The sequence below is a fragment of the Sarcophilus harrisii genome, chromosome X, assembly GCF_902635505.1.
Source record: "Sarcophilus harrisii chromosome X, mSarHar1.11, whole genome shotgun sequence".
NCBI classification, from domain to species: domain Eukaryota; kingdom Metazoa; phylum Chordata; class Mammalia; order Dasyuromorphia; family Dasyuridae; genus Sarcophilus; species Sarcophilus harrisii.
In genome coordinates this window covers 41650310-41678042 of record NC_045432.1, presented here as the reverse complement: position 1 = coordinate 41678042, position 27733 = coordinate 41650310, and the positions used below count along the sequence as shown (strand labels likewise).

The 27733-nt window shown below is 39.4% G+C and overlaps 1 long non-coding RNA gene across 1 annotated transcript in view; it reads left to right on the top strand.

Annotated features, from left to right (window-relative positions):
* Positions 1-27733, top strand: part of LOC116420385 — a 285773-nt gene that overhangs the window by 81085 nt on the left and 176955 nt on the right. The window contains exon 5 of the long non-coding RNA XR_004230668.1: positions 14349-14479. This is a non-coding gene — a long non-coding RNA (uncharacterized LOC116420385). The remainder of the gene's footprint in view (positions 1-14348; positions 14480-27733) is intronic.

Sequence of the window (27733 nt, the reverse complement as noted above, 5' to 3'; positions counted from 1 at the left end):
CCTTGGGTAGGTACTGAGTGGGTGGGGCAGTGGAGAGAGAACTGGGCCTGCAGTCAGGAATACCCGAGTTCAAATTCAGTCCTAGACTCTGTTTCAAGATTATTTTATTTTTTCCAATTACATATAAAGATAGCTTTTTTCCCCTAAGATTTTGAGTTTCAAATTTTCTTCTCCTTCCCTTACTTGCCTCCCATCTCCCTGAGACAGGAAGCATTCTGATATAGGTTATATACATAAAATCATTTTTAACATTTCATATTTGTCAGGCTGGGAAAGAAAAATCAGAGCGAAAGGAGAAAACTATAAGAAAGAAAAAACAAAACCCAAAAGGTGAAAATAGTCTGCTTGGGTCCACATTCAGTCTCCTTAGTTCTTTCTTTGGCTGTGGATGGCAACTGCAGGATGTATTACTTAGAGCAAAAGGGTAAAGATGTTTGTTCACATGAATTATTCTATCTCATGAACCTAAACTTGTTAACTTTCATTCTTTCATCTCTTCTAAAATGGTGGTTACTGGGTTGTTCTCCATCTTACCTCTATGACTGCTTTGCAACTCAACCTCGTTGTGTCTCTGGAAGCAATTAAGGCTCAATGAATGAAACATTATGCAGAGCACAGTTGTGTTAATTTTTCTTCTTGTTTTCCATATTCATACTACTGTCTGAGACAGACTTCATCTTTGGTCTCTGAGGACTTTTCAGTTACAGGAGTAATTCTCAGGCCGTAGAGAATGAAAAACTAAGTACCTTCAGAAACTAGATAGCTAGATGGGACAAAAGGACCTAGAGGTGGAAAAGACTGTCTCTTACTGGGACTTAGAGATCATGTTCATCCACTCCAATTAGCACTGGAACATTTTCTTGATCAGACTTGACTAACCATGGAATAGATTATGGCCAGAGAACTGAATGTTCAGTGATGAAATGTGGGAAAACGGGGATCCAGTGTGATGCAGGTAGTAAGGGCCTTCAGTAGGCTAGTCATTGTTCTCTGACCTCCCCATTCATCAACCTCCTGAACTCCCATGTTCTCCATCTTCCCTCCCCTTCTGCCATATACAGAGATAGTAGAACCCTGGACCATCACCCATCATTTTTCTACTTCTATGATGTAAAACTTTAGTTCTTCTCTCCAGCCTCCCGGCTTCCTTTGATCCCTCCTTCTGTTGTACACCTTCTGAATCTATTCTGCATCCTCATGTCATGCTCTAGTTCTTTACCTACACATTCTGCTGGTCTGTAACACCTGGTCTGCCCTGTCTTCACAGTCTTGAGCCTAGTTTTGAATGGTTCACTCATACCACTGGCCCTCATGCCATTGTCTTGCTAGCTCCCAGCCCCGGGTTCCCTCCAGTATCTGCTTTCTCTTGATAATGCTGTTGAACGCGGCTGGACAGATCGGCATAACTCTGTTGACTGAGGTCACTCCAGATGTGTGTTAGCTAATTTCAGCTGGGCCCTCACTCTTGCGCATTCCAGCTTTTATCCTGCCCTGATTGATCCTCTATCACACTTGCCACAGTTGTTTTGCCAGACCTTTTCTTCTCCCCTCCAACCAATTATGTTTCTTCCTTCCTGTGTTCTCTCCTTGAGGAAATAGAGTTCATCCATAACAAATTCCCTCTTCTCCATTCTTCTGCATCTCGTATCCCTTCTTCACCATCCATCAGTGTCCCCCCCAGGTTGTGCTGGGAAGAATGGTCCTCCTGGCCAAGTTCATCCTCCCAGCTGTTTCATTCTCCCTTCTGTTCAACAAAGCCAACAGTTTCAGTATGATCTCTACATCCTTGATTCATCTCCCCTCAAGGATCTTAGAAGATCCTTCTGCCAAAGGACTCCCCTTATTTCCAGCTACTTCCATATCCTAAAAAGATTCCTGAATGTGCATGCTGGCTACAGAAACCAAGCTGAAAAAAGACAGAAAAGACTTTTCCCCTCACCCCATATCAATTCATATAGAGGAAATAGGTGCACACACTGCTGCTGCCTGAAGGAGCTCATCCCCTCTGGGGGGGGGGGCGGGGCAGAAGCAGCTAAGGGACACCACAGTGGATAGAGGAATGTGGGCCTGGAGTTAGGAAAACTTGAGTGCAAATCCAACCTCAGATACTTAGGCTCTCTGATCCTGCACCAGTCACTTCACCCTGTTTGCCACAGTTTCCTCATTTGTAAAATGAGCTGGAGAAGGAAATGGCAGAGTAATTCAGTATCTTTACTGCAAAACCCTCAGATGGAGCCATGAAGAGTCAAACATGAGTGAATGATAACATCAGAAGGGGGATCAGTGAATTTATTGCCTATTTTGATTTTATCAATATATCTTGGTTTTCTGTCTTAAATATTTCACTACTTGTTTTGGGGCTTTCTACATGGACTCATGTGGTAAGACTTTTTTGTTTCTGAAACTATGATCCCCTGGCTTGCCTCAGGTCACCCAGGTGTTAAGTGGTAGAGCTGGACCTGAAAGCCAGACCTCTTGAGTCCTTATGCAATTTTCTAGCATGCTGCTTCAAAACAGTTTTCAGTATTAACTACTAAGTTCTACATTAAACACAACAATAAAAGTAAAAGTTTCTGGTTGCTAAGGAGAACAATAGATGAAAATTTCAGTTCATATGAGACCTAGTTAGGGAATTTTTTTAAAAGTTGAGGGGGAAGATGGATTTTAATCTTCTTCCTTAAATGGACAGGGACTACAATCTTTCTCTAGTTGAACCCCCTATAAGGAAGATGCCAATTTAAATATTATTTTTGTAGGCAAGGGATGTATTAGGAGCTAGCCTTGTGGGTGCCCAATTTGTGATCATACCATCGTAGGTGGTATCCTGTACAGTGATAAATAAACTTGGGATAACATTCACTTTCCACAAAACTGAATCAGATCATGTAGCTGATGAACGTTCTGATGTGGCGCATCCTCTAAGGCTTTGTTGTTGTCAAAATGTCCATGTGAAGATAGTACCTGTCCCTGTGTCCCCAAAGAAGTTCCTAACAGAAGCACTGTACCACAGAATAGAAACCTCAGTAGGGCTAATTAGGTGTGGAGATGACAAGATGAGATGCCCCTTGCTCTACTTCTCTCTACCTTTTTTTCCTCGAGTCTTCTCTTTCTATTCCTTTCATGCTCAGTTGTTATGCTGTAGGTGCAGAGTTGTACCAATACTGCCCCTGGACGTGGACCCATAAACTGGCCATTCGTGGTTCCTTGTGTGTGATTTTCAGTTACTTGGCTCATTTCTACTGGCTTTTCCTGTGGGAGAGTCTACAATAGACACCTCTTAAAACCAGAGGAGGTCATTTCTTCCCTCCCTCCATCCCAGCCACTACAGGGTCCAAAGGAGGCATCATTGAGTTAGAAGGCTACATTCTAGAGGGGCTAGAGCTTCGTCGTATACAGATGATGAGAAACCTTAAAGCTGTTGAAGCTGGGTGCTAGGCTTAGAAAAGTGAAGTCTCAGAAGGTCATTGTCTTGAAAAGCTAAAGCTGTCCTGTAAAAGAGCAGTTGGACTGATTGTGTGTGACTCCAGAGGATCGATCTAGGACTAACAATTATAGGGGTGACAAGAAAAAGATTCGAGGTCCTTATCTGAGCTTTTTTCTGATCAGAGTTGTCCAATTATGGAATAGCTATCTCAGGAGAACTGATTGTTCAAAGACGGTCAATTTTCCCCAATTCAGCTGGATAACCATTGTGTGTTGTACAAGGGAAGCTGGGCTGCACGTGGGGACTTATGACCTGGAGAGGTCCCTTTCCCCTGAGCTACTAGAATCCTTAATAATGACACCCAACAAAGGTGGCACATCCCAAGGAAAGTAAGAATAAATATCGGGTGATCATAGATCCAGGACTGGAAGGAAGTTCAGAGCTCTACCTAAGTGCCACTCCCACCTCTTAATCCCCAGCTCCCATTTTTCATATAAGGAAACTGAGGTAGTGACAAAATTGAGATTCAAACCCAGGTTCTCCAACTCTAAACTCTGAGCTTTTTCCGTTGCATTATCCTGAGATTTCTACCTTAGTATGTCCATTCAAGTGTCATAATGGGCTCCTTCCCAGAGCCATATGTATTTTAGCCACACCAGGGATCTGAATGCATTTGAACTTGTTTCTGCTACACCTGGGGTTTGGAATACCACAGAGCCATTTGGGATCCTGTATGGAGGGCTCAGTTACTCGATTACACTTGTTCTGAAACAGTCTCCGAATATTTTCTGAAATTATGGGTCATCCTTATGAGCTCCATGATGGGGCATTTCCAGGAGAGCATGCTGTGCTTGCTATAACTAGAATTAGCATGTGTTTCAGTTGAGGACATTACTCTTCAATCTCTTCTCACAGTGTCCTGGCGTCCACTTCTTGAGGCTAGCCTTCTGGGGTTGCTATGGTAATGACGCCTCTGCAGCAGTAATTGATTCCACAGAGCTGTTCTCAGCCTCGGCCTCTGTGTGCTGTCCTGGACTTGTTTTATAAAGGTAATGACTGCTCTTTTCAGTGTCCATTTGTGCTACAGAGAGTGCTAGGTTAATGGCTGCTTATTATCATAAAGGACAGCGCTTTGGACTTCTGAGAAGGACAGAGTTTTTAAATGTACAGGAGGGCCCTCTCTCCTCTTCCACAATGAGGTGCTGGGACATTGCTTTTATCTCATGTTCTCTCATAAGTTTTTCATTATCCAAAGAGTGATTTAGGATTATAATCAAGAGGATCCTATATCTAAAATAAGAAGAAACTTCAGAAGTCATTTATTTCATCCAACCCCCTCATTTTACACATTAGGATACCGAGGCCCAGGTTATGGGGAAGTAACTTGTTCAGGGTCACATTTGAAGGTTTGATTGAAAGAAAGACTTGGACTCTAAATATAATGTTCTTTCCAGGCTAATTGTGGTAGCCTAGAATAGCAAAATGAGTAGGGGACCCCAGTCCAAATGAGGAGTTTTGAGGTCTTGGGCAAGGAGAGTGGTGGTCTTGGAGAGTGCACCAGCGGGCAGGGCAGCTTACCTGGGCAGGGCTGCCAAAAAGGAGGTCTGGTGTGATGGAAAACTGGGACATTTCTTTGATCTCCAAGGACTGGGGGACAAGGGGGCTGACCCTTTAGAGAGGAATAAAGCTGATTTGGGGCAGGGTGGGTCTCGGAATGGAGGAGCTCAGCCAGGATGAAGCTGCTGGGGTAGGAAGTATTTCCTAGGATGGTGCTATAGGGGCCTTCTCAATTTTGACATTATGAGACAAAACAAATTTTCCCCATCCTAATTACAACTCCACCTGAATCAAGAGAACCAGATTCTAGTCCTGACCATACTCCCAGCTAGCTGTGTGAGCCTTGGCAGATCACTCCCCTTTCCATTCCCTGGCAGATGAGGGAGGTGGATTAGGGAGCATTAAAGTATTTGCTTTTTCAGTTCTATTCAGTTTTGGACCAAAATCTTCGGAGAGGGGATGGAGGCAACTTTGTCCTTCATTCGATTATGTGCATGGTAGAGACTTGGAGGGATTGGGCTTGTGTGCTCAGAGAGGCTGGACACCATGAGCTATGACCCGAGTCCCTCTGTCCAATCTCTCAGAGTCACCTCCTCACCAAATACCTTTTGACTTTGGGCATAGGAGAAAACAAGAAGAGCAGGGAAATCTGGTGAAAAGAGAAGTTAGAGATTACCAGGAGCAAGGCCCCGAGTAGCTTTGTGACCCTAGGTTCAAATGGTACCATTGACTCGCTCTCTGTAACCCAGCTGAGCTCTAGTTTCCTCATCTGTACAGTGGGATTAATCCTGCCTCCGATAACTCATCTCCCTTCACCCCAGCTTCCCCGAAGACCAGAGGAAATAGCTGTGTAGAGTGTTCTGCTTGGTATGGTTGGAAGGTCTGATGACATGCCTTCACATCTCCTATTTCTGTCACTCATTCTGGGTGACCTAGAGAAAGCCACTAAATCCCCCTGGGCCTCAGTTTCCTAATCTGTAAAAAAAAAAAAAAAAAGAAAAGAAAAGAAAAAAAGAGAGAGATGGGACTGGATAACCATTCCAGCTCAGGTTCTCTGGTGTCATGATCCTAAATCCCTTCCTCTCCTAGAGTCTCAGCTTTCTCCTCTATAAAATGGGGGAGTTGGCTTAGCTGGCCTGTAAGGCCCTCCCAAGATAGCACGTGACATCACCTCCGGCCCTCCCTTTCCTCATTTGTCGAAAGGGGCCAAATCCTTGTTGTGAAATACCCGAACCACCCAGGTTAGGTTTCCTCCCTTGCAGGGCTGTGAGGAGTTCCCAGAGGTGCCCCCGAACCCCCAGGTAGTCAGTGGCCCAGCCTGGATCTGAGCCCAAATCCTCGGGCTCTTCCTATGGGGTCTTGCTAAAGTTTCCACTTGTTCCATCTTGTGGCCATCCTAATAGGCTCCCTTCTTGTAAGAGTATCAGCAACAAAAGGGGGTGAAAACAACCTAGTCATTAAGATGGACAGAAGCAATGTGGCTATTTCAAGCTGGGCTTTGCTTTGCCAGTTTCTTCCTGGGGTCACCACAAGTCGAGGGTCTGAGCCCCATCATCGCATGCTCTGGAATTCAATTTTCTCTGTTCACCCAGGGGTGATCAGGCTCCAGGGAACTAATTCTCGCTAATCAAACTTACAGGAGCCTTATTTTCAGGCTGACAGTTAATTGATTCATTTTCAATGGGAGCTCTAACTGCCTGCGTAAACAGCTCTGGGTCATCTGCCCAGGACTCTGTGCTGGTGGGGAGGGAGGGCCCTCAGGAGACCAATCTGCAGACTGTTGCTTAGCAAACAGAGAATTATAGGAAAGGGAGTCGAATGTTCTCAAGGGGCAGTTCTCGCAAGCTGTGATAGTCTGACGAATTGCCCGTCGTCGCCAGTCTGGTGATATTTCCATTTAAAGAACCAGGACTGGTTATTAGAATTGAGATGCCCTTGGCCTGTGGAGATGAAATCTTAATCCCCAAGTCTCCTTTAACTAAATGGCATGTGATAGGAGGTGGAGTGACCTCTGAGGGGAGAGGCAGCAAGTGCCTCTTCTCGGGGTACCCAAAAGTATCAGGTTACCGCATCGGGAAGGAGCAGGCATCAACTTCAATCTTGCGGCAAAATAAATAACAGGGTAGGTGAGAATAAACTGTTTGGACAGGAGATACCAGAAAGTGGGCTCGAACGGGTGCCTTCTTTACCCTGCTCTGCTCCACCCCAAGCTGAGACCTCACTAGACTCCTCCTGGAGTTCTGGGGTCACTCTCTCCCTCCACAGATCCTACCCACACCATTAAACTAGGGGAGCTCTTGCCTCCAGCACGGTTTGTGGTATGTGGTCCACGTACAAAAGCTCTTTGTTATTGAGCTCCCCTGGGGGCCATCCCTGGCAACACAGACCAAGACGTATCCAGAAAGGTTTTGCTTTGGAGTTGGCTCATGTAGGGCTTGAGACAGTGAAATGACTAGTTCAGAGTCACATTTGGGAAGTAGTAGTGAGAAAATTTGAAACCAGGTTCTTCTGACCACAATCCAGGTCTCCAGTTATGAAGTCCCTGCTTCTACAGCTACCTCTGCATTTGTCATGAGCTTGCTACAGCTCCCAAGGGGAAGACAGGTCTGTGAGTAAGCAAGTTCCCCACCCTAGTTGTAGCAAACCTGGAGCAAGTCCCCAAACTCTTCTGTCACACTGGGGCTGGGGTCGAGTGATGTCCAGGGTCTTTGATGTGTTCTCCGTCAGTTAGGTCTCTCAAACTCTGTCCCTTGATCCTTGGGGGGCCTGGAATACTTCCGGATGGGCACTCACAGGACTCTATCAGTAACGGTACTCTATAGAAATATTGGCCGCTAAGATCTGAATTTGAATGAGGAAGCTGGCTGATGGCTTCTGACTTTGTCTGGCAGCTGATGTTTTCCCCCTGAATACTGTAGCTAGCCAGAAGCAAAGGAAAACACACGCCAAGCTATTTAATCATTTTCTTGCCCCACTGATCACACTGAATACATTTCCCCCTCTTCCTTTTGCTATTTCTCCTTAGATATTTACAGAAAAATATCTTGCTCAGTTACTGACTTGATTCTAAACGAGCAGACCAAATCCCATTTCTAGAGACAATGGATTTACTGCAGGGAACTGGTGCCCAATGAATGGCTGATTAGGTCCTAATTACAGGCGGTCCATCTTCCCCGGCATGAGGTCAGCCCGGAGAATTGTCAGTTTCCTCAGAGGAGGCAACTGGGCATGATGGAAGGAGCCCCGGCCTGGACGTAGAATTCTATTTCCCACAGTTTGGGGCCCTGGCCTAGAACAAGGCCCTTCTGCTCATTTCCTCATCTGTGAAATAGAATGGTTGGAGTGTGCTGGGTTAGAAGTCAAAAAGATCTCAATCCAAATCCTGGCTTAGACCCTTATTAATATCACAAGTTACAGATCCTCTCTGGGCCTCAGTCTACTCCCTAGTATGGGATTTTTAGAACTGGAAGACTACTTGGAGCCAATATGTTGTCTCAATCCTTTTGCAAATCAGGAACCAGAACTCAGTGAGATAAAGTAACTTGCCAGAATGAAGGAAGGAGGGAAGGAGGAAAGGTGGGAAGGAGGAAAGGAAGGGAAGGAGGAAAGGAAGGATAGGTGGAAAGGAAAGAAGGAAGAAAGGACAGGTAGGTAGGTAGGTAGGAAGGAAGGAAGGAAGAAGAAAGGAAAGACTTGTAAGATATAGAGAGATAGAAGATATCTACATATATCTTCTATCTATCTATATAGATATAGATATATATGTGTGTATACACACACACACACACACACACACACACACACCCCTCCCTTGGAGATTATGCTGTCTCCCTTAATAGGTCCTGGAGGGCAAAGGGTTATTTTCTTTTGTTATATATTCTCTACCCTAACATAGTAGCTGGCATTTAGTAGACACTTAATAAATATGTATTTGTTGATGAAGGTATTATTTTTGGTAATTAAACTCAAGGTTTAGGTTGTAAATTTAAGCATCGCATTTAAAAATAAATTATTTGTGAACATTTCTAGGTTATCCTTGCTTGCTACCCAAGCTAGGCTCCCCCAGGCCTAAGATAGTAAGCACAGAAATCCCTCTACAGAGATTGTGAAACTCCTTTGCGTCATACCCAGCACATGCTTAGTCTATGCATAACTCCTTTAGTGGAGTTCTGGGTGAAGGTGGAAACTTCACCTCCAACCTCTGTTATCCACCAATATTAAACAGCATTCTTCTCTCTTTTTTCAAGTGTCCTCAGCCCACAAGACTATGGGGTAAAAGTCCCTGCCCTGGTTGCCTGTTGATCTTCTAGGTATTATATTCCTCCCTGTGCTCGTTCACTGATACTGCATTGTCATTGTGACAAGCTGAGAGGCAGGACGTGTTCCAGAAAGAGAAATGGCACAATCGTGTCTTATTTATCCAGTAAATAGTCTCTACTGAATAGAGAGACAGGTTGTGAAAGCCTTTCTCGATTCAACCCCATTTTAATGGACTATTCTCTGCAGAGACAGTGAGGGAGCTCAATCAGGTGATCTCTCAGGTCCCTTCCAATGCTAATATTTGATGAGTCACCTGTCAGAATCCTGTTCAAGGATTCTTGGTCATCTCCCTCCTGCTCTTCCTATTCTCCCTTTTCACATCTTTACTGAGGCTGGTAACAAACAACTGGTAAAGAATAGCAAGATGTTCTCAAGGAACCAAGATTTGTTCTTATTTTCCAAGTATAGAGCAAAGAACCAACCATGTTCCATTGTAAAAAAAAAAAAAGTGTGCCCAGAGTCATTAGATCCAAAATGATATTTCCTGTTAAAATGGTCCTTCCTGGAAGGATGAAAATAAGCTCCAGCTAATGAGGGGGCAGCTAGGTAGCACTGCAGCGGATAGAGTGCTGGGTCTGAGGTCAGAAGGATTCCTCTTCTTGAATATCAATCTAGTCTCAGACACTTAATAGCTGTGTGATCTTGGGTAAATCACTTCACTATGTTTGCCTCAGTTTCCTCATCTGTAAAATAAGCTGGAGAAAGAAATGGCAAACCACTCCAAAATCTTTGCCAAGATAACCTTAAAGGGAGTCACAAAGAGTCAGAGATGATTGAAATGATGGAACAACAACAACAATGAGGACTCGGTCAAGACTCTTTATATCTGTCCATCTGTCTGATGGCCTAAATACTCCCTATTGGCTATCATTTTGGGCAGCTTTTGCATCTTCTTTCTTACTAGCTGGGAAGAGTGGAATCAGCCTTACCAGTGGGATCATTGATCCTGTGGTGCTATAGGGTCAGTCATGAAGCCATTGGGTAGAAACAGGAGTAGGAGTGTTTGATTCTCTCTGTCTCTTCCCCCATCTTCCATACAAAGCTAACTTGGCAATTTTGACATCAGGGAGCAAGCAAATCAGCTTTGAAGCTCATGATGGGATGATAATTCTAGAAGTAATTAAGACATATTCAACAAGCAGGGGACACCTTGGGAATACCCTAAGGCCATTGCTGTGGAAGATGCTGGAGAGAGATGGGGGAAGAGGAAAAGATCATAACCGGTATACAGTTACCAGGAGGGAGGCAGCTTGGCTATGTGGTAACTTTCTTTTTAAACTAATTATTCATGCAAACTGATTTTTTCCTGTTTTTAAATTTTATTATTGTCTTTTGTTATACTGTTGTCATTTCTTCTTGAGGCCTTTCCTCTATCCCTCCCCACACCTAAACTTACAAATTAAGCACATCTTTGTAAGGGGCAAAAAGGAGTAAAATAGAGCCAAAGGACACAGTGACTAGCTAGACCTGATTGCATGTACCTTTGCTGTCCCCCCCCCCCCCAATCCGTTGGCCTCTTACCTCATGATGAGGGGAGTAAAATGGGTAAAATACTTACCATACTGGTAAAGGAAATGTTGGGGTAGTGTATAAAATTGGGCTGCCTTTTAAAGCATCGTTTTAAATATTTGTTCTCTATCCATTTTAGTTCCATGTTGTCTCCTTGTCCTATTCGAGGCTTTACTCTGACTTTCACCATGGGACTTCAGCTTGTGGTTAGCAAGGCCCTATAATCAGAAGATGCAGGCAGATCTGAAAAGAATTAAATAGATCAGGAAAACTCTTCAGAAAAGTGTCTTATTGGAGAAATAGTAGAAAGAGCCAGAGTAAACGGGTGAAGGATGAGGCAGGGTAGAACAAGTTCTCAGCTTTAGTTATACAAAGTAATCACAACATCAGCCAGCCCTCTCCCACCACACACACTTTCACTTCCTTCCAGGAAAACTAGTATCAGTTAGGGAGATTTAGCTAGAGTGAAGGAAGTCATAGCTTCCCTGTGGGAAGGGATTTTTTGGGTCCTGAGCTCCTTAAGGTGCTACTATCTCTAACATTAAATAGGCCCTGGAGAAGCATTTACTATGTTACCTGTCTTTTGCCTAGTAAGTTCCCTCCAGGTACTTAAATTCTCCATTAGAATGGGGAGGGGAGGGGGAGTGGTAACATGAAAATATGTAAATGTAGGAGCTTTTACAGTCTTTACTCTCCTTCCTGGTGGGGTCAGAGGACCTGAGATGAAAATCTGTCTGTGTGATTGGGTTCATTGAATCTCCTTGGCCTCAGTGCTTGCATTTATCAAATGAGGGCCTCTGGTATCCTATGATGCTGCAGAGAATGCTGCAGCCAAAAGAAAAACAAGGTAATTTGGGGTGGGGGTAGGAATGGGAGCTATCAGCTGTGGGGCATCAGGGAGGGTTTCATGTAGTAAATGGTCTTGGAGTTAAGGGTTAGAGAAAACCAGTGACTTCAAGAGGTAGACGTGAAAAGGCAGAGCATTCTAGGCACTGGGATGGCCTGTGCAAAAGCATGTTTGTCCTTCGTTTTGGAAGAAGACCAATAATATCACAGGGTGATGTGTTAACTTGGTCTGAACCAGCTTTAAGTGAGGCAGAGTGGTGACAAGTTGTCAGCCTCACTTTTCCAGTCATTAAAGTCCAGTGGCAAGACAGAAGTCAGTATGACTGGCGATGGCCCAGGATGCAGTGCATGACCTTGGCATCTGCTCTGAGTTTCTCCACAGGACCTGCATCAGCTGCCTTCATGACCATTGGAACAAAGTGCCTCATCTGCCCATTCCTGTGGGAAAGTCTTCACATGGTTGGGGTAGGCATTCTCCCTAACTCAGCTATGATTTTCAGACCCATCAGTTCCCCTCAGTTTGTTTTAGCTTGCCTACTGACATGGTTTTACCAAAGTGTAGCCCTTGCCCACACCGCAGATTCTTAGAACCACAGGTGAGAGTTGGTTAGTACGTGGACACCAAAAGTGGATGAGCTGCCTTGAGAAGGGCTCGATAAACCTTGCCAAAGCATGCAGAACTTAATATGGGTGAAAAGCAGCAAGAAGGTCAATGAGGCTAGAAGGAAGTAAAATGGAAGAAGATGGGGAAGGCTCCAGGTTGTGAAGAATTATAAATGCCAGACAGAGGAGTTGATATCTGATCCACAGGCCATCATCAAAGTTGATTGAGTAGGGGAAAGAAGTGGTCAGCCAGGAGACCAATTTGGAGTTCACTGAGATAATTCAGGCTAGAGGTGAAGAGCGCCTGAACTTGTTGGTGACATTGAAAGGGAAGAGAAGGGGGCATAACTATGAGAGACCTTATGAAGTTAGAAACAACAGGTTTTGGTGTCACTGCTGTGATGTGTGGGATACTTTTGTGAGAAGAAGAAGATGGTGAGTTTATTCCCGTGGGTGCCTGGGATGATCTTGGCGCTCTAGACTAGGGCATCTTAAACTTTTTTCCACTTGTGACCCTTTTTTGCTTGACAAAGTTTTATGTGACCCCTGGGTATGTAGGTATATAAAACAGGTACAAATCAAACACTGATGATAAATCAAAATTTTGCAACTCCTATATATGCATAGGAGACTCTCATATGGAGTCATGTGAGTGAACATGTGGGGTCACAAAGTTATGATTTATTATCAGTATGTATTTGATATGTATACCTATTTTATATATAGGTACATATAGAGACCAGGGGTCATGTAAAAATTTCTCTGGTGAAAAGGGGACATGAGTGGAAAAAGTTAAAGAAGGCCTCGTTTACATAAAAGTCTAAGTTTGGGTCCTACTTGTTATGGAGAGCATAGCTAAATGGGAGCAAAGAGGTAGACGTTTTAGTTCCTGCTATGCCCCTTTAATGGCTGTGTAATTATAGACCACATTCTCTTTCTGGACCACAATTCCCTTCTGTGAGCCTCAGTTCTCCCACTTGTAAGAAGAAAGTAATGCTGCAGAGCAGTGAAACTAAAGGAGATAATGTTTTCTTTGTGAATTACTTGATAGTTTCTTCCCCTTCAGGCCCACTCCCCTTCCGACCCCTCCCCTTCCGGCCCCTCCCCTTCCGGCCCACTCCCCTTCCGGCCCCTCCCCTTCTGGCCCATTCCCCCTTCCGACCCCTCCCCTCCCGGCCCACTCCTATTCTCTTTGTTGGGAGCTTGTAGTTGTGGAAACCACCAATGTGGGATAAGGACTCATTTGTAACTCTTAGTCCCTCAGCTTGAGAAACCAATAGTTTTAGTGACTTGCCTAAGGAGGGGAACTGGCTTCTTGTGGCAAGAACAAGACCCAAATCCAGGTCCCTTTGACTCTAAGGCCAACAGCTGTCTTTGCTATAGGAGTTCTTGTTGTATATTATGAAGTACTTGGTAGTTTTTGTCATTATTCAGAGTCTTCTAATATTTGAAAACATAAAGTTCCTTTACTAGTGCTAGAAAAAGAAGTCCTATACAGAGTGAGCACATCACGTGATCCTCACAGAAACCTTCAAACTCGGATGCCGCCAGTATAAGTATCTGTTGTATCCTTCCTTCCCAAAGAGGCCGGTGGCTTTGGGGAAGTGATACCGAGACGTGTGAGGAAATTGAATTAAAGTGAGGGAGGTTTGGGCAAGGTCACCGGTCTCCCTTTTGCCTTCAGAGCCAGCTGGCTCCAGTGGCCAGATAGAGAACAGGACAACTAGAGAGGGATGGCCTGGATGCAGTGGGAGGCAGAAAGAAGAGGCAGGGAATGATTTCGCAAAGTCACCTGTTGAGTAAGTGACAGGTGAGCCGTGAGCAGAGGCCCTCCAGTGTCAGTCTTGGTTTCATTCCAGGTTTCTGGTGTAGCAATCATCCCCTTAGTGGAGATGGGAAATGGGTAGAACTGAAACTGTGTTCTGATTTCTCTCATAAGTGAATTAGAACTTCAGATGAGATTAGTTTCTCTGAAGAGACAGTCAAATGTTCATGATTGTCATGCTTTAAGCTTCTACGAGCTTGGTACGAGCTTATAAAATTAGCTTTAAGTAAATGATTATGGACTCAACGAAATCATTCTTTGCAGGTTGGGAACTGACTCTCCAGGCAAAGAACCAGCGAGACTCCAGTCAAGAGGTGTTTGGGAGAGCTGGAAGCGGTGACCTCACATCTGAAAATTTAGCATGAGATACTCTAAATCCATCACACAGTTCCAAGGTACGTCTCTTGCGCCTTGGCCACACCATCTCCTACGGAGAAAGCAGGGACTGTGAGATGCTAGTTGCTCACTGGTTCACAATGACAATTTCTAATGAAATGAGACCGATTTCATTCACATCTGTCACCAGATCTGTCATATATAGGAGACTGTTGCTTGTTGACATTTGCGAGTGTGTGGACTTTAACCATGCTCTCCATCTTGTAACAATACCTTGGTTTTTTAAAGTCAGTTTTATTGATGTTTTTGTTTTTACAGCACCTACATTATTAACCTTTATATCACTTGGCTACTCAGAGAGACATTCCTTATAATCAACATTTTTTAAAGAGAAGTAAAATATTTTTCAGCAAATCCATTCAATACATAGGAAAAAATCAGACATCATGTGCAGTTGTCCATACCTCTGCTTATCCCCATCCAGCAATCTCTGCAATGAAAGAAGATGAAGGAGTAGGTAGTATTTGGATTTTTAACAGTACTTTTCCCCTTGCCCAAGCCAGGCTGCTTAGCACATTCTCCATTCTTCACTGTGAAAAGACTACAGGCTGCTGCCCAAAGTCATTCTTGCCCACCAAAGGTGGGCACCCAATTTGTCTCATCCCCTATAGTTTCTCTCCCTGATCTGACCACCCTCACCACTCTTTTTAATGTAGTAATGCTTTGTTTCATATCTTTGGGAGTTACTTGTACTGTCACAAGCTTCTTTTTTTTCTTCCCAATTAGGTTGTTTGCTCCTGGACAGGAAGCTCTTGGTCCTAGGACTCAGAAGTTTTTAAGCTTTTGTGGCCTTGACTCCTGGCAGTGGAGGGTGAAATTTATCAGTCCCTCCTTAGAATAATATTTTTAAATGCATAAAATAAAATACATACTTTGTAAAGGGAGCCATTTATATTACAAGAGTTATAATATATGGGGTTTTCTTTGGTTTTGTTTTGTTTTACAAAAAGGTCATGTACCCCAGGTAAAGAATTTTTCTTCTTGTAGTATAATGAGCCATAATTTTTAGTCATTCCCATAATTTAGCTCCTTCCAAGTTTATTTTTATTTTCTTTTGAGAAGATGCTTTTCAAAATCCTTTGAACAGAGAGCATTTTTTTTGTTGTTCAGCATTATATTCTCAGGGTAAACTCTTATCAAATTAATTATTGGAGCAAGAGTATATTCCTTTTTATAAGATTTACTTCAATGTCATTTTGTTTCCTGGGGAAATTCTGCAAGTTTGTAATTCCACCAGCAGTAAACCAGCATATCTCTTTTGTCAAAACTCTACTGACTTTGAGATTTTTAAAAAATAATTTGCCACTTTGGTTGTTGTGAGGTGGAAAACTGCAAGGCTGTTTTGACTTGAAACTTTGATTATCAATGTGATTTAGTATTTTTCAAGTAGTTATTAACAATTTTGGGGGCTTGTTTGAAAACTGTCAATTTACATCCCTTCCAATCATGATCTTTGAGAGTGCCATATATGTTTCAGATGTCAAACTTTTATCTGTCACATTTATAAGAAACTTTTTTCAGTGCTATCTTTCTATTTAATCACAATGTTTTAGTTCTACAAATCTTTAAATTTTATTTTGTTATATTCTTTTACATTTGTCGTGTGCCAATAATTTCTTCCATTTGTTGAAATGAAATAATTTTGACTTCTCTCTGATTGAGAAAAATATTTCATTCCATTTTATTCCCATCTTTTCTCAAGTCTTATTAGAATTATTTTTTTGGGCTTATTTCATCTCATGTTTCTTAGTACGTTTAAAAAAATATTGAATCATCAGATCTAATGGTCTTGTCATGAAGAAAACCATCTGTACCCAGAGAGAGGACAGTGAGAACTGAATGTGGATCACAACATAGTATTTTCACTCTTTTTATTGTTGTTTGCTTGCATTTTGATTTTTTTCTCAATTTTTGTTCCTTTTTGATCTGATTTTTCTTGTGCAGCATGATATTTGTTTAACACATGTTTAACATATATTGGATCACTTGCTGACTTGGGGAGGAAAAAAATTAGAACACAGGGTTTTTATAGGGGTGAATGTTGAAAATTATCGTATATATTTTGAAAATAATCTTATTGAATCATTTCTTTTTCATTTTCCTAAGATTTATCAAATACAAATATTTTGTCTACATTTGGTTGAATTTGCACATCCATTTTATCCTATCTACTTTTAAGTTTTGATCAGTGCCCCACAGTTTTGAAAAAAAATGTAGTTTTTTGTATTGTGTTAAAGTCTGTGATTCGAGGATTCGTCACATCCTTTTTTTCTTTGAAGTGTGCCTGTTATTATACATGCCATTTGTTTTTTCACATTATGATTTTCTCAGAAGTCCTTTTGTATTCAGTGGGTAATTTGGAGAAGAGAAACATCATTTTTACTATATTAATCTGACCCATCCACGGACATTGAATGTCCCTCTTGTTATTCAGCTCCTCCTTTATTTTAGTCATAAAAATTTTAATAGTTTTCTTTATATTGGTTCTGCTTATTCCTAGGGAAGCTAATTCTCTGAAAATTCATGATTTTTGTTGTTATTGTAAATAGGGTTTCTTTTTTATTATGTTTTATTGATCTGTACTACTAGTAAATTAGAATACAAATGATTTTTGTGGGTTAATCTCAGATCCTATAATACATGAGAACTCATTTATTGTCTCCATTAATTTTTGGTTTGAGGCAGTTGAATTTTGTAGATCTATTATCATGTCATCTTTGAATAATAATATTTTAGGCTTTTCATTTCCAATGTTAAGCCCTCAAGTATTTTTTTGTCTTACTGCAACCATCAGAATTTCTAATGCCGGAGAGTAGGCACCCTTATCTTGCACTAAATGGGAATATTTCTGATATTTTTCTCTTGCATATTTTGTTGGACCCTAGTTTATGAAAAATACTTTTTATTGTATTGGGAAAACTTCTATACTGAGTCTTTTAAGTGTTACTCAAGAACAAACATGCAATGTGATCGAAAATGTTTTTCTTCTATATAGTGGATTCATTTAGTGTCTGAGATTTGTTAGGGTTTTTTTTTTGGGGGGGGGTTTGCTTTATATGTTATGATGCTTGATCTTTCTAATGTTATATAGTTTATGTAGCTGGTATTGACCCTCCTTGGTTAAGGTGAAATGACTCTTAATGTTATTATGATACTATGTTGTTATGATACATTGGCTGATTTGTATTTATTATTTTCGTATGTATGTTTAGTAGCAAAATTGTCTATAAAATTCTTTTACATATGATCTTTTTTATAAAATCAGTGTCATGTATATATCCTAAAATGTATCGAATTATAGTCTCTTTTTTTCCATATTGCTGGTTAATCTATATAACCTAGATTTCTTTATTTTAGGAAAGTTTAGAAGAATTTCGATTTAACACTATCAATCTGCCAATAAGCATTTCTTAAGCAGATAATTTGTGCTTGGCCACAGGGAGCCAAAAGTAAAATCTTATCCGCCCTCAGAGAGCTTACATAAGAATGCTATCTAGACAAGCGGTGCATGGGCCTGTGTCTGTGTGTGGGTATGTCTCTGTGTCCTAATTTGTTTATGCACATGTGTGTTGTATGCATGTACATATATTTGTGCATGTAGATATGCAAATACACAAGTGCTTTATATTTGTGTATATGTGTGGGTGAATGGGTTGATGTGGGTATGTATTATGAGTACATGCATGCAAATACATGTGTTTCGGTATGTACCTCTGTGTGGGCATGTTGCATTGTACACATGTGTCTATGTGTGTGAGCATGTATGGGCATGTTTCTGCAATGCATGGCACGTTTTATCTAATTCTACAGTAATTGATGCGTTTCTGTGTGTACATATATGTGTGCACATGTGTGTGTGTTCTTATAATGTTTATATGTCATATTTTGTGCGCAGGTGAAAATGTGTATTTTGTATATGTGAGTAAGTGCATATCTCTGTTCCTGTGTATGTCGGTATGTGTGTGCTCATGTGTACATGTGTATGTATCTGTGTGTGATTGTGCACACATCTGTGTATGCTATATGCACACATGTGTATATGCATGCGTGTAGATGTATACTGTGTGCACTGTATTTGCATGTGCAATGTGTGTGAATATATTATGCATGTGTTGTATCAAGGTCACTTGTGCATCATATGCATGTGTACCTTGTGCATGCATGTGTGCATTGCTGCTTTGCTTGTGTTTATATGTGCATGTCTGTGTGCATGGGTGTGCACATGTGTGGTGTGGTACTAATTTAACATTTTTCTTCATCTTGCTTACCCTACTGTTCTGTTTCATTTATTCGTTTCTTATTGTGTCAAATTGGACAACATATCTCTTTGTAGATGATCTATTCTTCTCTTTAAATTCTCTGGTTTGTTAGAATATAAGCAAATATGATGTCCTATATTCTTGATTCGTTCTCCTTTTCTGCTGCTTAATTTTACTGATTTGCACATCACTGTCTCTTAGTGTTCCTGTTTCTGTCTCATTATATGATCATTTGAGGTGATTATCCCTTGAGTATTTCACCAGGAGTTTCTTTCTGCTTCACCCATTGAATTCTCTTTTAGAAAACAATTTAGGGAACCTTATAGAAACAAACCGTTCAGATCAGTGATTTCTTAATGGTTATTGATCTTTTTATTTGTCACATTGTTATAGGTAGTAAAGGGTTGTAGTCTACTGCTAAGTGAATTTTTTCTCTCTCTTAGTATATAAATTTTCTTTTCCAAATTTACTGTCAGCTATTTTGGGGCATACAAACAGAAGATTTGCTCTTTTTTTCCTTTTGCCATTCTATACTAGGGATATTTTTTCTCTTAAGTGCTTTGAAATTTGCAATTTTATCAGATCTCATTATCAGAACTCCGTTTTAGAGCAGCCTGTTGATGTGTATCTAGTCATATTGCTGATTTGGGTCCTCTTGTAATCTGAAAAATTTGAAAGGGATTTTTAGACCATTCATGTTTGAACAATAAATTTGATGTATTTTCTTTTATTTTTCTTCTTATTGTTTTGTGGTCTACTGGAGGTGAATCATACCCTGATTTATATCATTATTTTAACTTTTAAAGCTAACAAGTAAAACAAGGTATTTTCCCATTTTTTGGTCCCCTTTCAGTTTAATCTTCCTTTTTGCTTTACTGCATTGTGATTATAGATAGAGGATTTTTGGAGCTCCCAGCAGCCTTTCTTTGTCATTCTGTGTCTCTTTTGAAAGTTGTTTTAAAAAGATATTCCTGTGTTTTAAAATTTGTGTTAAAGATATTCTTGTTAGTTGGTATTTATGTAGCTCAATGGATTTTATCCTTTTAAGTTAATCATAATGTTTTTTAAATTTCTAAATCCTAGTTTAATTCTTTCTGTTGTACTTAAGGCAGTTAATATATGTTCTTTCTGTCTTTCTATATGAGCTTTTACTTTCGACTGTAAATGACTTGAAGGATTTATTATATTTGTAAGTAATTCTGTGAGTCACTTTGAATGTCCCCTCCTAGACCTTGGAGGCATTTCTTTCATGGGGATTCTTAGGTGATGGATTTATCTTTTTTTTTTTTAATTTAATAGCCTTTTATTTACAAGTTATATGTATGGGTAACTTTACAGCATTAACAATTGCCAAAACTCTTGTTCCAATTTTTTACCTCTTACCCCCTCCCCCCTCCCCCAGATGGCAGGATGACCAGTAGATGTTAAATATATTAAAATATAAATTAGATACACAATAAGTATACATGACCAAACCGTTATTTTGCTGTACAAAAAGAATCAGACTCTGAAATATTGTACAATTAGCTTGTGAAGGAAACCAAAAATGCACGTGGGCAAAAATATAGGGATTGGGAATTCAATGTAATGGTTTTTAGTCATCACCCAGAGTTCTTTCTCTGGGTGTCTCTGGTTCAGTTCATTACTGCTCCATTGGAAATGATTGGGTTGATCTCGTTGCTGAGGATGGCCAGGTCCATCAGAACTGGTCATCATATAGTATTGTTATTGAAGTATATAATGATCTCCTGGTCCTGCTCATTTCACTCAGCATCAGTTCGTGTAAGTCTCTCCAGGCCTTTCTGAAATCATCCTGTTTGTCATTTCTTACAGAACAATAATATTCCATAATATTCATATACCACAATTTATTCAGCCCTTCTCCAACTGATGGGCATCCATTCAGTTTCCAGTTTCTAGCCACTACAAAAAGGGCTGCCACAAACATTCCTGCACATACAGGTCCCTTTCCCTTCTTTATAATCTCTTTGGGATATAAGCCCAGTAGTAACACTGCTGGATCAAAGGGTATGCACAGTTTGATAACTTTTTGAGCATAGTTCCAAACTACTCTCCAGAATGGTTTGGATTCGTTCACCACTCCACCAACAAAGCATCAATGTCCCAGTTTTCCCGCATCCCCTCCAACAATCATTATTATTTTTTCCTGTCATCTTAGCCAATCTGACAGGTGTGTAGTGGTATCTTAGAGTTGTCTTAATTTGCATTTCTCTGATTAATAATGACTTGGAGCATCTTTTCATATGACTAGAAATAGTTTCAATTTCTTCATCTGAGAATTGTCTGTTCATATCCTTTGACCATTTTCAATTGGAGAATGGCTTGATTTTTATAAATTAGAGTTAATTCTCTATATATTTGAAATGAGGCCTTTATCAGAACCTTTGACTGTAAAATATTTTCCCAGTTTATTGCTTCCTTCTAATCTTGTCTGCATTAGTTTTGTTTGTACAAAAACTTTTCAGTTTGGTATAATTAAAATTTTCTATTTTGTGATCAGTAATGATCTCTAGTTCTGCTTTTGTCATAAAGACCTTCCCCTTCCACAGGTCTGAGAGGTAAACTATCCTGTGTTCCTCTAATTTATTAATAATTTCATTCTTTATGCCTAGGTCATGAACCCATTTTGACCTTATCTTGGTATACGGTGTTAAGTGTGGATCAATGTCTAGTTTCTGCCATATTAGTTTCCAATTTTCCCAGCAATTTTTATCAAACAGTAAGTTCTTATCCCAAAAGCTGGGGTCTTTGGGTTTTTCAAAGACTAGGTTGCTAAATTTGTTGACTGTTTTATCCCTTGAACCTAACCTATTCCATTGATCAACTAATCTATTCCTTAGCCAATACCAAATGGTTTTGGTAACTGCTGCTCTATAATATGATTTTAGATCTGGTACAGCTAGGCCACCTTCATTTGATTTTTTTTTTCATTAATTCCCTTGAAATTCTTGACCTTTTGTTTTTCCATATGAACTTTGTTGTTATTTTTTCTAGGTCATTAAAATAGTTTTTTGGGAGTCTGATTGGTATAGCGCTAAATAAATAGATTAGTTTAGGTAATATTGTCATCTTTATTTTTTATATTTGCTCGCCCTATCCAAGAGCATTTAATATTTTTCCAATTGGTTAGATCAGACTTAATTTGTGTGAAAAGTGGTCTGTAATTTTGTTCATAAAGTTTCTGATTTTCCCTTGGCAGATAGATTCCTAAATATTTTATATTATCAGTAGTTACTTTAAATGGAATTTCTCTTTGTAACTCTGACTGTTGGATTTTGTTAGTGATATATAAGAATGCTGATGACTTATGTGGGTTTATTTTATAACCAGCAACTTTGCTAAAGTTGTGGATTATCTCTAATAACTTTTTAGTAGAATCTCTGGGGTTCTCTAAGTATACCATCATATCATCTACAAAGAGTGATAATTTGGTTTCCTCATTGCCTATTCTTATTCCTTTAATCTCTTTTTCAGCTCTTATTGCCAAAGCTAGCGTTTCTAATACAATATTAAATAGTAACGGTGATAGTGGGCAACCTTGTTTCACTCCAGATCTTATTAGGAATGGTTGCAGTTTGTCTCCATTACATATGATGCTTACTGATGGTTTTAAATAGATGCTGCTGATTATTTTAAGGAAAAGTCCATTTATTCCTATACTCTGAAGTGTTCTTAATAGGAATGGATGTTGGATTTTGTCAAATGCTTTTTCTGCATCTATTGAGATGATCATATGGTTTTTGTTAATTTGGTTATTAACATGGCCAATTATATTGATAGTTTTCCTAATATTGAACCAGCCCTGCATTCCTGGTATAAATCCTACTTGATCATAGTGTATTATCCTGGAGATGATTTTCTGTAGTCTTTTTGCCAATATCTTATTTAAGATTTTAGCATCAATATTCATTAGGGAGATTGGTCTATAATTTTCTTTCTCTGTTTTCAACCTACCTGATTTAGATCAGTACCATGTCTGTGTCATAGAAGGAATTTGGTAGGACTCCTTCATTCCCTATCTTATCAAATAATTTATATAGCATTGGGGCCAATTGTTCTTTAAATGTTTGGTAAAATGGTGATGGATTTATCAATGCCATGTGTCTTTGAAGTGAAAGTATTTGTTTACCAACACTATAGTCATGACTGTGGAGTATGTTGTAGAGCATAATCCTATATTTTTATTAGACTTTTGTTTGTTTTTTGGAACAACTTTGATGGTTTTCCTTTTGTTTATTTGAAAAAGTCTGATACTTCTCCAATATTTTTTCACAAGTTTGTAATTAACCTTCAACAAATACATTCTCAAATGCATATGTGAGGCATTATTAAAGCTAATTTTTTCTCCCTGCTGATTGTTAGCTTTGGGTGATGTGGATATGTTAGAGCTGAGTAAGTTCTGAAAAACATTTAGCTATTTAATTAAGATAGAGATTACCAGAATGCATTTCCATTAAAGTTTTATTTTTTAATGCATTTATGTTCCACAGAATGCTACATTTATTTCTAAACTGGTTATTGGTTTAACTTTTTATAAGTTTTTTCTTTCTTTTTTTTAAGGTTTTTCGATTCCCTCTCCTTACCCATGATACTTTTGTAGCTTCACATGTATATGTTACATTGTGGAATATTTGAAATTTCTTTTTGCTGATAGTGGTGACTTAGTCAGCAAACATTTCTTAGACACCCACTAAGTCCCAGGTATGCTGATAATTAAGGGAAAAACAAAAAGAAAATATTCCATGCCCTTAAGGGGAGGTGTGTACATTCTAACAAGGGGAGGGACAACAGATTCACAAAAATATACATATAGTAGAGAGAAGGAAATCTAAGCAGGGAATCCATTTAGACCTGGGGGGTGGGGAAAATACATTTGAAGAAGATAAATTTTCCAGGAGCCAAGATGGCAGAATAATATTCATCTCTAAACAACCATAATATAGCAACCCAAATAAATCCTAGAACAGCAGCAACAGCCCCCCAAAAAGAGGGAAAGCAGTCTTTGAGCTCAGGAACTTGGAAGATCAGCAAGAAAGGTCTGTCTCACTTGGGTATAAGACAAGCACAGTCCAGAGTTGAAAGTGGCCCAGCAAACTAGGAGCAAGTACAACCTCAGCCAGTCAGCAGGAGATCGTAAGCCCCAGTGCAGTGGAGCACGCAAACACCACCACCAGGACCCCTTACATACCTCAGCATAGCCAGGGGAATGGGCAGAGTCCAGTTTCCAAAACTACCATTTGATTCAGCTTAGTCCAGGACAAAGAAGCAACCTCCAGAGATCTCAAAAGAAAGATTCCAAGGAACATTCGAGCCAAATTTCAGAACGATTAGGTCTAGAGAAAAATATAAAAAGAGGCCAGAAAAAAAAATCAATTCAGAGATCAGGGAGCCATAATCTGAATTACATAGGACTTAGCAGCTGCAAAATTAAAAGTTTGGAAGACATGGAACATGATAATCCCAGAAATCAAAGGAGCTAGACAGACAACCAAGAATCACCAAGCAAAATTAAGGATAATACATCAGGGGGAGGGATTTCAAGCTTTCATAAGAAGATTAGAATTAAATCAAAGATTTGAGCTACAATATCAAGACACAAGAGAAGTATAAAAGGGAAACAAAAACATAAGGGATTCAATAGATCTAAACTGTTTGCATTCATACATGGGAAGATGATACTTGGAATTCTTTCTTTTTATTTATTTTCTTTTTTAAAAAACTTTTTATTTTTCAAAACATATGCATGGAAAGTTCTTTAATATTAATCCTTTCAAAACCTAGTGTCCCAATTTTCCCTCCCTTTACCCTAGATGGAAAGTAGTCCAATATATGTTAAAAATGGTAGAAATATATGTTAAATCCAATATATGCATACATATTTATACAATTATTGTGCTGCACAAGAAAAATTAAATCAAATTTGTAAAAAAAAAAAAAAAGAAGCAGCAGGATAAAATGCAAGTAAGCAACAATGAAAAGAGTGAAAATACTGTCTTGTGAACCACATTCGGTTCCCACAGTCCTCTCTCTGGGTGTAGATGGCTCTCTTTATGACTGAACAATTGGAACTCGTTTGAATCATCCCATTGTTGAAGAGAGCCACATCCATCAGAATTTATCATCATATAATCTTGTTGTCATGTGTAATGATCTCCTGTTTCTGCTCATTTCACTTAGCGTCAGTTCATGTAAGTCTCTCTAATCTGCTCTGAAATTAACCTGCTGGTCCTTTCTTACAGAACAATAATATTCCTTAACTTGCATATGCCATAATTTATTCAGCCATTCTCCATTTGATGGGCATCCATTCTGTTTCTAGTTTCTTACCACTACAAAAAGGGCTGCCAGAAACATTTTTGCACATATGGGTCCTTTTTCGTCCTTTAAGGTCTCTTTGGGTTGTATTCCCAGTAGGAACACTGCTGAATATTGCACAGTTTGATATCTTTTTGAGCATAGTTCCTAATTATTCTCCAGAATGGTTGGAACCGCTCAGAGTTCCACCAAGTGTATCGGTGTCCAGTTTTTCCACATCTCTAATATTTGTTGGTATCTTTTCCTGTCATCTTAAACAATCTGAGAGGTGTGTAGTGGGACCTCAGAGTTCTCTTAATTTGAATTTTCCTGATCAGTAGTGATTTGGAGCCTCTTTTCATGTGATTAGAAATACTTTCAACTTCTTCCTCTGAAAATTATCTGTTCATATTCTTTGACCATTTATCAATTGGAGAATGAGGTGACTTGTTATAAATTTGAGTCACTTCCCTATATATTTTAGAAATGAGGCCTTCATCAGGTCCTTTGGATGTAAAAATGTTTTCCCAGTTGATTGCTTCCCTTTGACTCTTGTCTACATCAGTTCATTTTAACTTAATTTAATTAAAAGTATCTATTTTGTGATCAGTAAGGATCTCTAGTTCTTTGGTCACAAATTCCTTCCTCTTCCACAGATCTGAGAGGTAAACTATCCTATGTTCTTCTAATATGTTTATAATATCAGTCTTTATGTCTAGACTATGAACCCATTTTGACCTTATCTTGATATAGTGTGTTACGTATGGGTCAATGCCTAGTTTGGCCATACTAGTTTACAATTTTCCCAGCAGTTTTTATCAAATAACGAATTCTTATCCCCAAAGCTGGTGTCTTTGGGTTTGTCAAACATTAGATTGCTATAGTCATTGACTACTTTGTCTTGTGAACCTAACCTATTCCCCTGGTCAAATGCTCTATTTCTTATCTGGTACCAAATGGATAATGGCTGCTTTATCATATAGTTTTCGATCTAGTACAGCGAGGCCTCCTTCTTTTGTTTTTTTTTTTTTTTCATTAATTCCCCTGATATTTTTGACCTTTTGTTCTTCCAGATGAATGGTGTTATTTTTTCTAGGTCAGTAAAATAGTTTCTTGGGAGTTTGATTAGTATAGCACTAAATAAGTAGATAAATTCAGGTTATATTGTCATCTTTATTATATTTTCTCAACCTATCCAAGAGCACTTGGTGTTTTTCTAGTTGTTCATATCTGACTTTATTTGGGTAGAAAATGTTTTGTTAATATAGTTCCTGACTTTGCCCTTGCAGATAGATTCCCAAATATTGTATACTATCGGCAGTTATGTTAAATGGAATTTCTCTTTCTGTCTCTTGCTGTTGGGTTTTGTTAGTGATGAATAAAAATGCTAAAGATGTATGTAGATATATTTTGTATCCTGCAACTTTGTTTAAGTTGTAGATTATTTATAATTGTTTTTAGTTGATTCTCTAGGGTTCTCTAAGTATACCCTCTTATCATCTGAAAAGAGTGATAATTTTCTTTCCTCATTACCTACTCCCACTCCTTTGAATCTCTTTTTCCTCTCATATTGCCAAAGCTAGCATTTCTACTACAATATTGAATAGTAATGGTGATAGTGGGCAGCCTTGTTTGATGTCTGATCTTATTGGGAATGTTTCCAGTTTATTGCCATTACATATGATGATTGCTGATGGTGTTAAATAGATGCTACTGACTATTTTAAGAAAAAGTGAACTTAATCCTATACTCTGTAGTGTTTTTCACAGGAATGGATGTTGGATTATATCAAATGCTTTCCTTGCAGCTATTGAAATAATCATATGTTTTTTGTTAATTTGGTTATTGATATAGTCAATTATGATAGTAATTTTTCTATATTGAATCAGCCCTGGATTCCTGGTATAAATCCTACTTGGTCTTGGTGTATTTATCCTGGGGATGATATTCTGTGATCTCTTTGCTGATATTTTATTTGATTTTTGCATCAATATTCATTAGGCAGATTAGTCTGTCATTTTCTGTCTTTGTTTTCATCCTATCTGGTTTAGGTGTCAGCATCAGGAATTTGGGAGGAGTCCTTCTTTTCCTATTTTTGCAACTAGTTTATATAGTATTGGAGTTAATTGTTCTTTAAATGTTTGGTAGAATTCACCAGTTGATCCTTTGGGTCCTGGACATTTTTTTAGGGAGTTGATTAATAGCTTGTTCTATTTCTTTTTCTAAAATGGGACTATTTAAGTAATTTATTTCCTCTTCTGTTAATCTGGGCAATCAATATTTTTGTAGGTATTCCTCCATTTCACTTAGATTATCAAATTTATTGGCTTAAAATTGGGCAAAATAACTTCTACTTATTGCTCTAATTTCCTCTTCATTGATGGAAAGCTCTCCCTTTTCATTTTTTGAGACGAACAATTTGATTTTCCTCGGGGAGGAGATACTTAATGTAGAATGGGGCAGAGATACCCTGCATAGAGCAGTGTGAGAGATAGCCCATGGAGACCAGAGTTAGCGAGGCCCAGAGATTCGAAGCAGAGACCATCATGGAGATCGAGGCCAAAGACCATCAAGGAAGCTCAAGATAAGCCCATAGACATCAGGGCCAAAGAACTTTCGTGGAGATCTGAGGTCGACCTGTTTTGGAAGCCCTAAGCAAACTTCCAGGCAGATCAGGGG